Source organism: Phoca vitulina, unplaced genomic scaffold (assembly GCF_004348235.1).
Source record: "Phoca vitulina isolate PV1807 unplaced genomic scaffold, GSC_HSeal_1.0 scaffold23, whole genome shotgun sequence".
In the NCBI taxonomy this organism is placed as follows: domain Eukaryota; kingdom Metazoa; phylum Chordata; class Mammalia; order Carnivora; family Phocidae; genus Phoca; species Phoca vitulina.
The window spans coordinates 23,191,111-23,208,196 of NW_022589726.1; the positions used below are offsets into that span (position 1 = coordinate 23,191,111).

The following is a 17,086-nucleotide window of genomic DNA, read 5'->3' on the forward strand; positions in this document are numbered from 1 at the left end:
GTGTCATTTAAGTAGGCATTAGCCATTCTGTTCTGGCAGATTGCCCCATGAGAGAATATGGTTTCAGTTATTGACAGGTATTCCAATTTTTCAAAAAGAAAAACTGTAAAGGTTTTTGTGAGATATATCCTGATTTTTAAACATTGGTCAAAATAAATAAACAAAAGTACTATGTAGGTAAAACCAAACAAGTTTGCAGTCATTAGGTTTTTACTTTCTGTCTAGATAGTGAGGGAGTCAAATTCAAGTGAATGTCTGGGAATCAGGAACCACACAGAATCAGGTCAAATAGGAGCAGTGGATAGAGGGCAGGTAAGCAGGGAGGATTGCAGAAACTACAGAAGGGCCCGAGACAGAATTCTGATGCCTTTCTTGCCTCAGGAACAGACATTTTCCATTTTAGCTGTAGCAGAAACCAGTAATGGTTTCCTAGGCAACATCCAGCCTGGCCTTGCCTGGAAACCCACGTGCTTCTGCAATGTAGCGACATTTCTTGATAGGCAAATTTGGACACAATTTCGGAGTCTTACAAACCCAAGAAAGGAAGCTGAGATGGTGCTATTGAGTGAGTAGCAAGTCCCTATCCTGGCAAATTTTAACCCTTCTGTTAAGTACAGAGTTTTTAATGAATTCTCATTTCTTTGTCTTTGCAGTTCATTGAAATCAGGTTCTCAAAGCCTGAATTCCTCGTAAGCAGCATCTAGGTATTGTTTTTGTTTTATTTGTGGTGCTTACAATGAATAGAGATAATTGGATATTTGCAACACCAATAGATTGATATTGTAGTTGATTCAAATGGCTTTTAATATTTCTTCACAATCGGGCAGAGCTCAATGGCCTGTTTTCAGATAGAAGCTCAGGTTTACTCAAAGATGAACTGAAAAATACTTGTTTTCTTTGTTAAGGAATAATAATAATAATAATAACAATAATAATACTGTTAGGGCAGTATTAATAACCACACTATTGAGAACTTTAAAAAGCCTTCCAAATAGCTTCCAGCAATTCTCTATTTTGTTCTTAAGAACCTGGGGAAATAGAATTTAAATGAGTAACTGTGCCTTTTAATCCACATCTTGTGTATCCTTTACTGTTTAACTGTCCTTATGATTTTTCCACCTACTCTAACAAGCTGAACTGAGATCAGAGTGATTGGTCTGACATACCAGGAGAATGCTAAAGGCACCTTGTGTCCTGATACCAGCAAGGCGTTTGGAAATGCCTGTCATTACAACTTTATAAATAAGATGGAGAAATATGTCCAAACTACATGATAGCACATTTTAGTGCATTCATAGTTAGTCATCTACATTCAGTATTCGACATTCAACAAACATTGAGTTAGCAAATATTTATTGGGTATCTGCTATGGACTAGGCACTGTAGTAGGTTCTATAAGCACAGGAGTGAATATGGCTTTTTTTGTAAAGGGCACTGAGAAGCAAATAGAGATTTTAAAGTAGATACACACAGGAGTGCCTGAGTGACTCAGTTGGTTAAGCATTCCACTCTTGGTTTTGGCTCAGGTCATGGTCTCATGGGTTGTGATATCGAGCCCCGCGTTGGGCTCCATGTTCAGTGCAGACTCTGCTTGTTTCTCTCTCCCTCTCACTCTGCCCCTCAGCCCCCACTCATGCACTCGTGTGCTCTCTCTCTCAAAATAAATAAAAAAAATCTTTAAAAAAATAAAGTAGATACATACACACAAATTATATATGCAGATGTATAAATATAAATGTATAATATATTTGAGTGGAGAGTAGATTTCATCCTAACAGTGGATATTGCAATATAAAAATAATTTTGAAATGTCATAAGTGAAACATGCTATATCATTATATACAATGATATATAAAATATATATTAAAGTAATAGACTATTTTTAGCGCAGTTTTAGGTTTATAGAAAAATTGAGTAGAAAGTAAAAATTCCCATATATACTCCCCCCTGCCCCGACTCCCAGGTTCCCCTATTAAATTTTGCATTCGTGTGGTACATTTGTTACAAGTGATGAACCAATATTGATATATCATTTTAACTAACATTCCTAGTTTACATTAAGGTTCACTCTGTTGTACATTCTATGGGTTTGGACAAATGTATATTTGTATCCACCGTGTTTCCTGGTGTCACATATCATCATGTATCACTGTATCATGTATCCACCATTAGAGTATCATACAGAATAGTTTTACTGCCCTAAAAATCCTGCGTGCTTCACCTACTCATCCTGCCTTCCCCCAGAAACCTTGGCAACCACTGATTTTTCTATTGTCTCTATAGTTTGCCCTTTCCAGAATGTCATATAGTTGGAATCATACAGTATGTACCCTTTTCTTACTGGTTCTTTCACTTAGCAATATGCATTTAAAGTTCAAAAACAAAAAACAAAATAGAGATTGGTAGAAATATTAGCTACCAAACTGTCTTCTGAAGTGGCTGTACTATTTTGCATTCCCACCAGCACTGAAGAGTTCTTGTTGCTCCACATCCTCACCAGTATTTGGTGTCATCATTGTTTTGGATTTTGGCCATTCTAATAAATGTGTCATTTTCATTTTAGTTTGCAATTCCCTGATGACATAGGACATTGAGCATCTTTTCCTATGCTTATTTGCCATCCATATCTTCTTTGGTAAGGTTCAGATCTTTTGCCCACTTTAAAAATCAGGTTGTTTTCTTATTATTGAGTTTTGAGGGTTCTTTGTACATTTTGTATATAAGTTCTTAATCACTTAAGTGTTTTATAAATATTTTCTCCTAGGGGCCACTGACTGTTGGTTTGGGCTCAGGTCATGATCTCAGGGTCATGAGATCCAGCCCCAGGGTGGGCTCCATGCTCAACAGGGAGTCTGTTTAAGATCTCTGTCCCTCTTGTCTCCTTCCCCCTCTGCCCCTTCCTTCACACATGCTCTTCCTCTCTCTCTCAAATCGATCAATCAATAAAATCTTTAAAAAATATATTTTCTCCTAATCTGTGGCTTGTTTTTTCCTTCTCTTAACAGTGTCTTTTGTAGAGCAGAAGCTTTTAATTTTAATGAAGTCCCACTTACCGAATTTTCTTTCATGGATTATGCTTTTGATGTTGAATCTAAAAACTTGTTGCCAAACACAAGGTTACCTAGATTTTCTCCTATTTTATCTTCTAAGAGTTTTATAGTTTCGTATTTTGCATTTAGGTCTATGATCCATTTTGAGTTAATTTTTATGAAAGGCATAAGGTCTGTGTCAATTCTTTTTTTTTTTCTTTTTGTATGTGGATGTACCATTGTTTCAGCAACATTTATTGAAAATACTATCCTTACTTTACTGAATTGCCTTTGCCCCTCCTCTGTCAAAGATGAGTTGACTATATTTATGTGGGTCTATTTCTGGCTTCTTTATTTTGTGCCATCGATCTATTTGTCTATTTTTTCAACAATACTGCATCACGACAGCTTTATAGAAAGATTTAAAATCAGATAGTGTCAGTTCTCTGAATTTGTTCTTTTTCTTAAATATTAAGTTGGCTATTCTGGGTGTTTTTCCTCTCCATATAAACTTTAGAATCAATTTGTTGATAGTCAAAAAATAGCTTGCTGGGATTTTTATTAGGATAGAGTTGAATCTGCTGATCAAATTGGAAAGAAGTGATATCTTGACAATATTGAGTCTTCTTATCCATGGAATACTTCTCCGTTTCTTTAGATCTTTGATTTCTTTCATCAGAGTTTTGTAGTTTTCATCATATAGATCTTGTACATCAGTTTTTAAATTTATAATTGGGTTTTTCTTTTCTTTTTGGTGCTAATATAAATGGTGTTGTGTTTTAAATTTCAAACTCTAACTGTTCATTCCTTGGATATAGGAAAGCAATTACTTTAGTATATTAACTTGTATCTTGCAACCTTGCTGTCATCACTTGCTATAATCACAGGATTTTTTTGCTGTTGTGGTTGTTGATTCTTGGAATTTTCTACACAGAGAGTCATGTTATCGGTAAGCAAAGACAGCTTATTTCTTCCTTCCCAGTCTGTATACCTTTATTTTCTTTATAAAAAAATCTTCCTGCATTACTTAGGACTTCCAGTACAATATTGAGAAGGAGTGGTGAGAGAGGACAACCTTGCCTTATTTCTAATCTTAGGGAGAAAGCATCTAATTTCCATTAAGTAGGATGTTAGGTGCAGATATTTTGTAGAGAGTCATTTATTTATTTATTTATTTATTTAAATTCCAGTATAATTAACATATAGTATTATATTAGTTTCAGATGTACAATGTAGCACTTCAACAATTCTATATATGACTCAGTGCTCATCATGGTCAGTGTACTCTTAAACCCCTTCCCCTATTTTCCCCATCCTCCCTCCCAGCTTCCCTCTGGTAACCATCTGTTTGTCTTTTATAGTTAAGAGTCTGTTTTTTGGTTTGTCTCTTTTTGCTTTGTTCATTTGTTTTGTTTCTTAAATTCCACATATGAGTGAAATCATACAGTATTTGTCTTTTCTCTGACTGACTTATTTCAATTAGCATTATACTCTCTAGCTCTATCCATGTTGTTGCAAATGGCAAGATTTCATTTCTTTTTTTATGGCCAATATTCCATTATATATATATATAGTTATCCCATCTTCTTATCCATTCATCTATCAATGGACACTAGGGCTGCATCCATAATTTGGCTATTGTAAATAATGCTTCAATAAACATAGGGGTGCATGTATCTTTTTGAATTAGTGCTTTTGTATTCTTGGGGTAAATATCCAATAGTGGAATTATTGGATCATCTGGCAATTCTATTTTTAATTTTTTGAGGAACCTCCATACTGTTTTCCTGAGTGGCTGAACCAGTTTTCATTCCCACCACCCATGCGTGAGGATTCCCTTTTCTCTACCTCCTTACCAACGCTGGCTGAGTCTTGTGTTCTTGGTTTGTTTTGATTCTGACAAGTGTGAGGTGATAGCTCATTGTAGTTTTGATTTGCATTTCCCTGATGAGTGATGATGTTGAGCATCTTTTTGTGTGTCTTGTATATATTCTTTATCAAGTTGAGGAAGTTCAGTGTTTCCCTCTATTCTTAGTTTGGTAGGGTGGTTTTTTTGGTTTGTTTTTCTATATCATGAATTGCTGTTGGGTTTTTTCAAATGTTTTTCTACATTTATTGATGTAATTATATGATTTCTTTTTACTAGCTGTTGATGTGATGAATTACATTAATTGGTTTTCAAACATTGAACCAGCCTCACATACCTGGAATAAGACCCATCTTGTCATGATGTATAATTTTTTTTTATATATTGTTAAATTTGATTTGCTAATATTCTGTCAAGGAATTTTGCATCTATGTTTATGAGAGACATTGGTCTGTTGTTTTCCTTTCTTTAATATTTTTGTCTGGTTTTGCTATTAGGGTGACAATGAACTCATAAAATGAGTTAGGAGGTATTTCCTCAGCTTCTATTTCTGGAAGAGGTTGTAGAGAATTGATATCATTTCTTCCTTAAATGTCTAATAAAATTCACCAGTGAACATATCCAGGCCTGGTATTTTCTGTTTTGAAAGATTATTAACTACTGATTTGATTTCTTTAATAGACATAGGCCTACTCAGATTGTTTATTTCTCCTTGGTATGAATTTTTGTAGATTGTATCTTTCAAAGAAATGGTCTATTTCACCTGGAATATTATATTTGGGGGCATAGAGTTATTCATAATTTTCTTTTGTTATTCTTTTAAAGTCTGTGGTATCCATAGTGATGCCCCTTCTTTCATTTCTGATATTAGTAATTTGTGTCTTCTTTCATTTTTTTGTATATTATTATATTTTAATATGTAATTTCTATTTCAAGTGAGGGCAGATATGTTTCCATATAGCCAATTTTATTCCTTTAGTAAACTACCAATTCATGTACATTTCTTGTTTTTTTCTTTTATCTAAGACTTATGATATATTAAATGTTAACTTTTTGCTCTGTCATGCTTGCTATAAATGTTTTTATCCCAGTTTATTATTTTCTTTTTTTTTTTTAAAGATTTTATTTATTTATTTGATTGAGAGCACGAGCAGGGTGAGGGACAGAGGGAGAAGTAGACTCCCCACTGAGCAGGGAGCCTGACGCAGGGCTGGATCCTGGGACTCTGGGATCATGACCTGAGCTGAAGGCAGACGCTTAACTGACTGAGCCACCCAGTACTCCCCAGTTTATTATTTTTCCATTTAATTATGTGTTCATATTTTTTCATACATAAGCTTTACGTAAAGTCTTTTATTTTTTTGACTATTTCTTCCTTTGTTATTCTGTTAAACAATATCTCATTTTTGCTGATAATTTACTATGTGTCAGGGATTTTATAAAATGATTTACATGTATTATTTAAGTTCAATTTCAAACAGTCCTTGTGGTAACTACTATTATCTCCATTTTATGGTTGAGAAAACTGAGGCACAAATAGGTGAGCATCTTGTTTCAGGTACATCTTGTTTCAGGCAGAGCCAAGATTTGAAGACAGGTACTCTAATGCTAGAAACTTAGTCCCTGAGCTCTACTGAGTCCAGTAAAGTGCTCCCACTTGAAGATGGTATGGTTTACCTATATTTTTTATGGTTTGCATATTTTTTAAAAAGGACACTTACAAATACTCTATTTCAAAAGTGGCACGATTTTCAAATTTCATAAAAGAACTATATGCTATGGCCCTCACAAATTTAAAAGAATTTATTTTATTTTTTAAATATTTATTTATTTACTTTAGCGAGAGAGAGAGAGCATGCCCGTGGCAGGGGTTGGGGAGGGGAGAAGCAGAGGGAGGGAGAGAGTCTCAAGCACAGAGTCTGCCATGGTGCTTGATCTCACAACCCTGAGCCGAAACCAGGAGTTGGACACTTAACTGACTGAGCCACCCAGGCACCCCTGAAAGAATTTATTTATTTGGAATCAGAATTGATACATTTCTTAGTTTGACGGATCTTGTGGAAAACTGGTCTAATAGAATATTGGAAGGTGTGAGAAGAATTGTTATGGAGAGAAAGAAAACTAAGCAATTTTTTTTTTAAAGGCAATTATTACCTACAAGACAAAAGCAAATGGTAAGAAAATTTAATAATAATCATTGTGCAGTCAATATTAAGTTATGAATGCTATTTGCATGGACATAATAAAGTGAAAAATAAATATTTAACTACACACACAAAAAATCGAATGGAAGGTGAGAAAGTGAACAGAAAAAGTGGAACAGATAACTGATAGACTCAGGTAAGATTTTCTTAGATCTTCCTGACTTGCCCTGTGTCTGACACTGAACTGGACTGGCCTGACCTGAGCAATCTTGTTTCGGACTCTCACTGCAGCACGTTACTTACAGGAACTACGCCTACTAGAGCATAATGCCCACCCCCTCCTCTATCTACCACCATCTAGTTTTTTGGGATTGACTGCCTCTAAATGAATTTAGACAATCACAGGAGGAAGAAAGGGAGGTAGAAGGAAAAGGAATAGTCTTATAACCATCAATTATGAGACAGAATTGAAATGTAAACATAATGAATATGGAGAGAGATCATTTTTCCTCTTCTCATGACCCTCATTTTCTCCCTCGTGACAGCTCCAACTTTTAGAAATATTCCTAAAGGCTAATTCCAAAAGACTCAAACTGGTTTCTTTTCCTCTCATACGAGAACACATTTCTTCATTTAACAAGTTAAATATATAATGCTAGTAAATAATTCACAATACTCCAAATGAAACCAGTAAGCTTAAATGGAATTACAAAACAGAATAAATGGCCAGCATTATTTTTGAAGAGAACAATTTCATTCAACATCTCCTTTTGCCACATCTCACCTTTCCCTGCCTCATTAAAACCCTGGCCATATATTGCTGCTCTCCCATCGAAGGAACATCTGTTCTTTAAATAGCATATGGAACTCCTACCAGAGTGACCCTCCTTCTTGGCAGGTCATCTGAGAATATTAACTAGAGTACTTTGTTCCACGGTTCCCAGAAGAGCAGGAGACCGTAATATTCGGAGAAGCTTCATTGTTGAAGCAGTCTGAGCAGTCTGCCAAAAATGACGGACTCCTTTTGCTCTGAAGAAGTTTCTCTTGTGTTTGCAATAAGTAGATATCAAAGGGACATTTACAGGTCTGAACTTTTTCTCATGCTTGTAAGGAGACCCACCTCGGAGATGAGGCAGGCAGTGCGGAAACCGATCTGTTTCAGGGACATAGGAGAAAGTTATCTGAAGGATGCTGGCTGCAAAGGGCAAGCAGTAAGTACTGCAGGGAGGTCTTAAGGCAGTGTGGCCAAGTGTCCCCCCTACAGGTGGCAAAGCACAGCAGAAGCACCTCATTATCACAGCACGTGATATTTATTCAAAGACAGGTAGGCGGGATACGGGGAATTCAGTTCAGTGAGGGCAAGAACACAAGGCCCCAGCCCCAGAGAAACTGAGCAACGAAATGGGTTAAAAGCAACGACACCTCAAGAAAACCAGTGCAGTTATCACGATTAGTTCCTAAATGGCAGACAATGAAATAAACCGGTGAAATATGATCAACAAACAAGATTAGAATCTTGGAGACTATCTGGTTGCCTCATATGATTTACAGGACTAGAGCAGTATGCTGATCCTCAGACCAAAATTAATGTCAGTGGGTGAAAATACAATGCTAACTTCCCATGGAACCATGATTTAGGCAATTCAGGACTAAGTGTGTGGAAGTGTCTTTGTCTCTAAAAGAGATGATAAGAAATGCTGGGGACGCCTGGGTGGCTCAGTTGGTTAAGCGTCTGCCTTCGGCTCAGGTCATGATCTCCTAGGTCCTAGGATCGAGTACCGCGTTGGGCTCTCTGCTCTGCGGAGAGCCTGTTTCTCCCTCTCCCTCTGCTGCTCTCCCTGCTCTTCTCTCTCTCTCTCTGTCAAATAAATAAATAAAATCTTAAAAAAAAAAAAAAGAAATGCTTGTAGTTTATACAAGTCATTCACAATTTTTAAGGTTTTTGTGTTGGGGGTCAGCCAACGTTCCAGATCTTCCCCTCTAGCTATCATGGGAACCTGGGTATGTGAAGGCAGTAATCTGAATTATAGACGCGATCGAGGGGTGGGGACAGACTGATGAACTGAGCAGTGAGTGGAGTGGAGGAGGGTATAAGAATGACACGCAAATTCGTGAAGCATTCCATATTAAAAAAAAAAAAGGAATCACCATTGGGGAAGTATTGTAGAGAATGATTCCCTGGTGTTAAAAGATAAACTGAGGTGTATTCAAAATTTTAAGTTTATTTGAGCAAAAAATCAGTTCTGGGGGCCGTGCCAAATCAGAAGCCGTTAGGGGAACCCTACCAACAGGAGTTCCCGGAGAGACTTACCTTCTAGAGAAAAGGTAGATGCAAAGCAAGGATGTCATTGATTGGCTCTAGCTTAAAGCCTAGTTGGCCACTTGTGACTGGCTAAACTTAGGTTTCCATTTTGTAATCTGGGCTTAGATTTTGGTTTGCTTACATAGGCTGCCAGGGCATTCGAGCTATTTCAACCTAGTGGCCTCCTACTTTGACTAATTTAAGAGGGGTTTCTGGATTGGCTTGGACAACAAAATGGACGGTGATACCAGTACAGGATGGGGACATTCTGTTGCCTGGATACAACACCTGATTCCACTTTTTACTTCCTGTGCCAATTTGAGTCAATTACTTAGCCTCTCTGAGCCTTTAGCCATAAAAGCAAGAAGACTTCTACTTACAGAGATGTTGTGAGGACTCAGTAAGAGTCTATACCCCCAACTTGGTATCTATATTGAGTGTCTCTAATTGCCAAGCCCGGAATTCAAAGTACTCTCAGCGTGCTGGGGAAGACCTGCAAAAACAATGAACACACACCACTATGGAAAGAGGCAAAGATGATAAAGCATAGCCTACATCTTGGAGATAGTTATCAGTTTGTTTAAATAAAGCAAATCTAGATGCAATGAGAAAACAGTAGTTCTAGAACAATGTATAGATATTCCACAGTGATTTGGGGGTAGATTGGAGGTAGTCACACAGAGGAGACAAAGTAAATTGATGTTCTTCGGTCAGGAGCTAATGAACACGCAGATGTGGGGAAAGAGGGATGGGCATTTGAGCTAGGGTTGAGTGAACATGGTTGCACCAAAATGTGTTTCCACATGACCTTGGACACATTAATCTCTGTGAGGCTCAGTTTCCTCAGTTGGGGATAATGATAGTACCCATCTCTGGGAGGGGCTGTGAGGACTGAGTGAAACAAGGCATGAAAAATGGTGAGCACAGGACCTGGTACACAGTAAGTACTCCATCAATGTTAGCTATTTATATTAACATTATTACTCTAGACACCCTGGGAGTCTGTGAGTTCTGATGGCCTCAATGTCATATCAAGGTCACAGCTAGTTAGTAGCAGAACCTAGACTAGGATCCAGGCTGCCAAGTTTATGCTCCAACATGAACGTAAAGGTCTGGACTCATCCAATTTGAATTCTTTTCCTAGAGATTCTAAAGAGAGTGTTGGAGCCTTTGGCGTAAGGTGGGAACTCCAGCAACTATTCCTGAAGGGAATTTTTGATGTTAACATTTAACATTTCAATGAGTTCATAGCTAAAAGAACTACCCACTTTGACAGGTAATCAGTCTGCAGTATTTATAGATTCCCTTTTGCTTACTGGACATCTTTAGGTTTTATTCCAGGCTACATATTTCTCTTATTTCTGCCTCCAAACACCCTGTTCTCTGCAGCCTATTTAATGGCCTTTCATACCAAAGGGAAATGAAAGCAAGAAGAATAGTTTTTCTCATAATCAGCATTCATTTACTGTCCATGGTGGTTTAGAAGCTATTTGCAGCACTATGGAAAGAGGCAAAGACGATAAAGCATAGCCTACATCTTGGAGATAGTTATCAGTTTGTTTAAGTAAAGCAAATCTAGATGCAATGAGAAAACAGTAGTTCTAGAACAATGTATAGATATTCCACAGTGATTTGGGGGTAGATTGGAGGTAGTCACACAGAGGAGACAAAGTAAATTGATGTTCTGTCGGTCAGGAGTTAATGAAAAGCTATGGAGAAGGCACAATCATCCATTTGGCGAGTGCTAGGTGCTCCAAATAGCATCTGGATGGTTCTGAGTCAGCTGTAGAAAATGGCAATGAATATGGCTTGGCAAAGAGAAGGGCAGGTAGGGGTTCTCGTTAGAATTACCTGAAACTAAAAACAAAGGAGAAAACCACCTGCACCCAGGCCCCACCCTGGAGAAATCCCACAGCAGTTGCCCTGAGGCTGGGAGCCAAGACATCCAGCTTTATGAGCGCTCCCTGTGATTCTAATGTGCATCCAGGGCTGAAAACCTCCGCCTTAGGGCAAAGACTAGATGATGCATATTTCCAAGTCCTGTGTGGAGAGCCACAGGCCTGGGGTGAATATTTCTTCTTCTGGGTTATAATGAAAATGTGGCTTCCTCCACTTTGCCTGGGACGAGAGTAAAGTGAATACCTTGGGCTGTGAGCAATGCTAGATTGTCTGAGGAAGCTCAAACTGAGGATTTGGGGGAGGCAACCCTCTGAGATCTGGTAGATTGTTGAATGATAATGCTGGGGTTTGGAATCTGGGAGGAACCGAGGGATTTTAAGCAAAAATTGTGTGTCTCTGAAGATGGATTTAATGAAACATACGGAATCGTGAAGAATATAAAGAGGTGAAACAAGTCTGAAAAGAGAGAACCCATGGCTGTGAGGCCAGCTAGGTCCATTTGATAAAAGTGGCTTAAATTCAGCCTCAGCTTCCTCATTTGTAAATGGGCATACTCTTAGTAGCCCCCATCCCTGTTTGTTGTGAGGATGAAATGGGAGAAAATGCATAAAGCACAGAGCTCCATGCCTATCATACAGACAGGAATAAGCATTAGTTAATATTACTGTCATTTCAAAAAGATAAAGGTTCTGTGTGAATGAATCATGTGTCCCAGACTCAGGATTTAGGTGGCTGCAGGTAAAGAAGGTTTCCCTTAGAAACTGGTATAGACCAGGTTTCTAGTCCAAAGGGAGTTGAGAGAAAGCATTTTACCCTTAGGCTGCAGGGAGCTGGAAGGAAGAAAGGTGTGGAGGCCACAGGCTCGGAGTTCAGGGCCAGGAAGAAGTGGGTGAGAAGAAATGGAACTGGGGTGGGATCTGCACCCATTTTGGAGACTGAGACCCAGAAAATGGGGCCCCCTGGGGCAGGGCGGTCACTCGCGCCTTTTATGAACCAACCTGAACCATAGAAAAGGACTGGCTGGGATCGACAGCTTGAAAGAATTCTATTTCCCTAGACTGAGTTTATGCATTTCTGCTTTTTGGATGATAATTCCGACTCAAGATTACATGAACCTAACGCATAGGAAAATATTTTCTAAATAACAAAATACTGTGTGAATGAAATCTTATCATTGTTTTCCTGTGTGGAGTTTATACCTAGAGATTCCCTCCAGTGATACTGAACTGGTCCGTGCACTTCAAGCAGGTGTCCGAGCACATTGTCTTGAAGTGGGTATGGGGGCAGGGGCAGGGAAGGGCCAGGCAAGTGCCAGATGGGGCTAGAGAAGCCAACCCAAGAGCTCTCTTCTGTGGCCCCCAGGCCCGGAGCAGCAGAGAGTTATGTTCAGGAGCTTTCTGTTTGGAAATTTCAAGGACACCCATTTCGTCGTAAGGCTAGTTGAAGCGAAAATGCCAAGCTGGAGAGAAACAACAGATTGGATATAAAAGTCTGGCTCATCATCCCTGCTCATCAGTTGTTTCCTGAAATGAAGACAATATATGTGATGGTGCTGTAGCACTGAGAAGAGACGGCTTAGCAGATACGTCCATGGTGTTTGCATTTGATGTTATGGCCGCAGAAAGTCACTGTTTAGCCTTGAATTGTATTTAAGGAGGTCCTTAAATTACTGAAGATTGAAGAAATAAATGTGTATTCAAGGCCAGTCATCCATTAAATGGCCTTTAAAGAAGAATATTTTTATCATGAGAAAAATGATCACGGTAACCATTTATTTAAGCAAGATTATGGGCTCTTTTTTTTTTTTTTTCTAAACAGGACTGTACCTTCTGGTTGGGCAGGTTGTTCATGGCACAAGAGTGTGCACTAGAGTTGGCCCTGAAATCACTCTGCTCTCTGCTCACTAAGCCTGAACCCTGGTGTGGGGCTGCATCTGTCCAGAGGAATGCCTTTCTCGGGTTCACAAAAAGCACCTTACAGAGCAGTGGCGGTCTTCTCAAGGTCTGAAAACACAATGCCTCTCTTCTGCTTAGATGGCTTCTTAAGGTCACTTCCAGACTCAGGTAGGAAACGATGTGAGCAATAAAGCGGAAGGAAACAGAGAAGATAAACATGATCAAAGTATAAGAAATGAAAAAGCACAGTGAAGTGAATCATGAGGAACGGTAGGAGGTCTCGAGACAGGTGGCGGTGCCCCCCTGCACACTTGTGGTGTGCGGGAAGTTCACAGTGACCTCATAAATGGCAGAAAGGAAAAAGGAAAACAATGCGGGGGCATTTCGCAGTAAGAAGCAACAGGAGTCAGGCACCTAAATCCAGCAATTGCCTAACTCGCGCTGGAAAAAGTTCATTAACCAGCAACAAGTCCGTTTTTAGGGAGAATACGTAAAACGAGTATGTTTCCAACAGTCTCTGGACTTCACTTTCAGCCAGCCCCCTCTGGTCCCCTGCCCACCCCGCCACTGCCACGGAGCCGCGTGGCTCCGGCTCACATTTCACGTCTCCACGTGGATGATGAGAGTTTCCACACCACGCTCACAGCGGCATGGCTCTGCCGCTCTCCGTTCCGACTGCTACCTGTCCACGTGCACGTTCAAAAAAAGAAAGCCTTCACCCTGAGAAGTCGTTTGGACTGGAAACTACCTAAGAAGTTGCTCAAGTTCCTTTCAATTTCTCAGGAAAGCAAATTTGCACGTTAGAAACAGATCACAACACCTAAGCATTGAATTTTGCGGAAATAAATCAGATTACTTCAAAGGATGTTCGCCCTAGGGCTCACGGTGCATCTCCCGCTTTTCCACAAACCAGGAAGACCTGTGGTCAATCACCCTTCCTGAATTCTTGTCCCTGTCAGGCTTCAGTGTGGCACATCGCCGAGCCCCGTGAGCTCCAGCTAAGGAATGTATAACATGATCTGCTTCCCTTGGGATTAGCCTTTATTTATCCATCCAATATTTAATAGCCCCCCAACTGTGTTAGATGCTGGAAATACAAAGATCACTAAGGTATCACTAAGACTGCCTCCAAAGTCCTTAGTAAGGAGAGACAGACATGTAATAAATGCCACAGTAGGTCTTGCTGCTATGACAGATGTATGTCTGGGAAGCAGAGGGGACACGGAGGAGGAGGTGCTCCCAGGCAGAGGAAACTGTGGGAATAAAGCAGTCATGGTCAAAGAACCAGTGTAGGAAGGCAGAACCGGAAGAGGAAGGCAGATCACGTGGCCAGTTAAAACCCTATACATGGAGCAGGTGGGATAAAGGATAGGTCCAGGTAGAGGATGCTGCAGAACGGCGCTTGGCTGGTGATCTAGGAAGATGCCAATGGAGTGTAACAGTCTCTACAAGACTTGGCCTCCAGACCACGTCTATAGTTCCCAGATAGGCATTCAGCGAATTTAATGTTTGAGAGGAATTCCAGAATGTGTACAGCTGGGAGCTGCCTAGCAGATGGGATGCTTGGGCAGCTACTCCCCCTATCACCGTTGGTCCATGGAGCTAAATTCATGAGCATGTTTAATCTCTGTCTTAGCTATGAAAAAAATAGGTTTAACAACATGGATGCATTTACTGTCTGGTGCTGGGTTTAACTGTTTAAGCCTGTTAATGGGTGAAGATTAAAAACGCATGTCTTACTATATGTTGCTGCCTACAGTTAAACTGGGGTGACAATTCCCTTGGAGTAAGGATGGGGGATTTTCATGAGCACCAGATCATTTCACCAACCTCTCATTTCCAGTTTCCTGACACTACGTTTCCTCTAAATTACATTATCATCTCTCTCTTGTTTTTCTCTCTCACTCTCTTTTGTTTTCTTTAGTGATGGCTCCGTACCTCAACCTTCTCATCTGTGCAAATGGGATAACAATAGTGCCTATTGCAAAGAATTGTGAAAACTAAATGAAAAAAAAAAATCCAGGTAAAGTTCTTAGCACATGTTCATTTCATAACTGTTAAATATCATCGTCATTATCGTCCATGCTCATTGTAGAAAATTTGAAAAAGACAGAAAAATAAAAGAGAAAACTGTAACGATCAAACAAATCTCACTACCTGGGGATAATCATTATTAACATTTTGCTATTTTCTTCCCAGTATTTTTGGCTAAGGAATGTTGGATCATACTGAATGTATAGTTTGATACCCCCCACCGCCATTTTAGCAAGTATTTTTGCAAAGGTTTGGTACTTAATTTGAAATGATACTTCAGCTATTATTAGCTAAGTAAAACTTTTTTAAATTAGGTTTTTCATTTTAATTCCAGAAGAGTTAACATACAGTGTTATATTAGTTTCAGGTGTACAGTATAGTGATTTGACAATTCTATACATCACCCGGTGCTCATCACAAGTGCACTCCTTCATCCCCATCCCCTATTTCCCCCATCCCCCCCCCACCTCCCCTCTGGTAACCAGCAGTTTGTTCTCTATAGTTCAGAGTCTGTTTCTTGGTTTGTCTCTCTCTCTCTTTTACCACCCTATGATTGTTTGTTTTATTTCTTAAATTCCTCATATGAGTGAAATCATATGGTATTTGTCTTTCTCTGATTGACTTATTTCACTTAGCATTATACTCTCTAGCTCCATCCATGTCATTGCAAATGGCAAGATTTCATTTCTTTTTATGGATGAATAATATTCCATTGTACATACATACCACATCTTCTTTATCCACTCATCTATCAGTGGACACTGGCTGCTTCCATAATTTCTCTCTTCGTTTTAGATGAGATCACATGGCTTCTCCCTGGGAACACCACCTCTCAGATACCCTCATCTTTCTAACTTCTTACTCTGGAACCACCTACCCAGATCCTTCACCTAAATCTCTGAGTGCTTCTAGAGAATATGAAGATCTGTTTTGGGGTGAATCTCAAGCACTGTTCAATAGGGTAGCATTGCTAATGTGTCGTCCACAAAGCAGCAAAACAGTCCATCTTCGTGTATGACAGTCACTGCCCATTGCCTCCCTAAAGCCATCTGCCCTTCTTCCAACGTGTTCAGATGGTGGAGAGAGATCCCTTGATCACAGGAAGAGTAGTCCCTACCTAGGCTTAAGGATGAATCAGAATAGGTCATGGAAATCTCCTCCCCTTGGCCATTGATCCTTCTAAGTTTGGGTATCTGACCCAGTTCTCACCAATGGGCTATAAAGGCAAATTTGGAGACTTCCCAAGACAAGGCTTTGTGATGGAGGGGCCTCTGCTAGTTTGCCAGGGTTGCCATAACAAAAGACCACAAACTGGGGACCCTAAAACAACATACATGATCCCCTCACAGTTCCGGAGGTTATACGTCTGACATCAAGGTGTTGCTCCCTCCCAAGGCTCTACAGAAGAATCCTTTGCCTTTCTTTGGCTCTGATGGTTGCCCTCAGTCCCTGATATTCCTCGGTTTGCCAACTGTATCACTCCAACTTCTGCCCCAGCCTTCACGTGGCCATCTTCACGTGGCCATCTTCCCTCCGTGTCTCCTCTGTGTCTTCTCATGGGGGTCTACTCTCTCTATCTGTTTTCTCTTCTTAGAAGGATACCTGTTATTGGATTAGAGCCGACCCTAAGTCAGTCTGACCTCATCTTAACTAATCACATTTGCAAAGACTATTTCCAAATACGGTCCCATTTATAGGTACCTGGGTTTAGGACTTCATCATCCCTTTCTGGGGGACAAAATCCCACCTCCAGCAAGGCCTTTTGCACTGTTCCTTTTGTCTCCCTGGAAGTACAGAGGCCATCGAATGGATATGAGGTTACAAGCACAAGATAAAGAAGACAGTGGAAAGAAGACCTGGGGTAAGAGGAGGAGTCTGATAGCATCACAGCACAGCTGAACTGCTGCTGGCAACCA

General features: G+C 39.8%; 1 long non-coding RNA gene across 1 annotated transcript; it reads left to right on the plus strand.

Moving 5' to 3' along the window:
• Positions 1-488: 488 nt before the first annotated feature.
• LOC116642458 lies at positions 489-17,085 on the plus strand. Its single transcript, XR_004301340.1, has 4 exons — positions 489-565; positions 654-704; positions 15,061-15,159; positions 16,967-17,085. It is a non-coding gene; the product is annotated as an uncharacterized LOC116642458 (long non-coding RNA).
• Position 17,086: the final 1 nt, after the last annotated feature.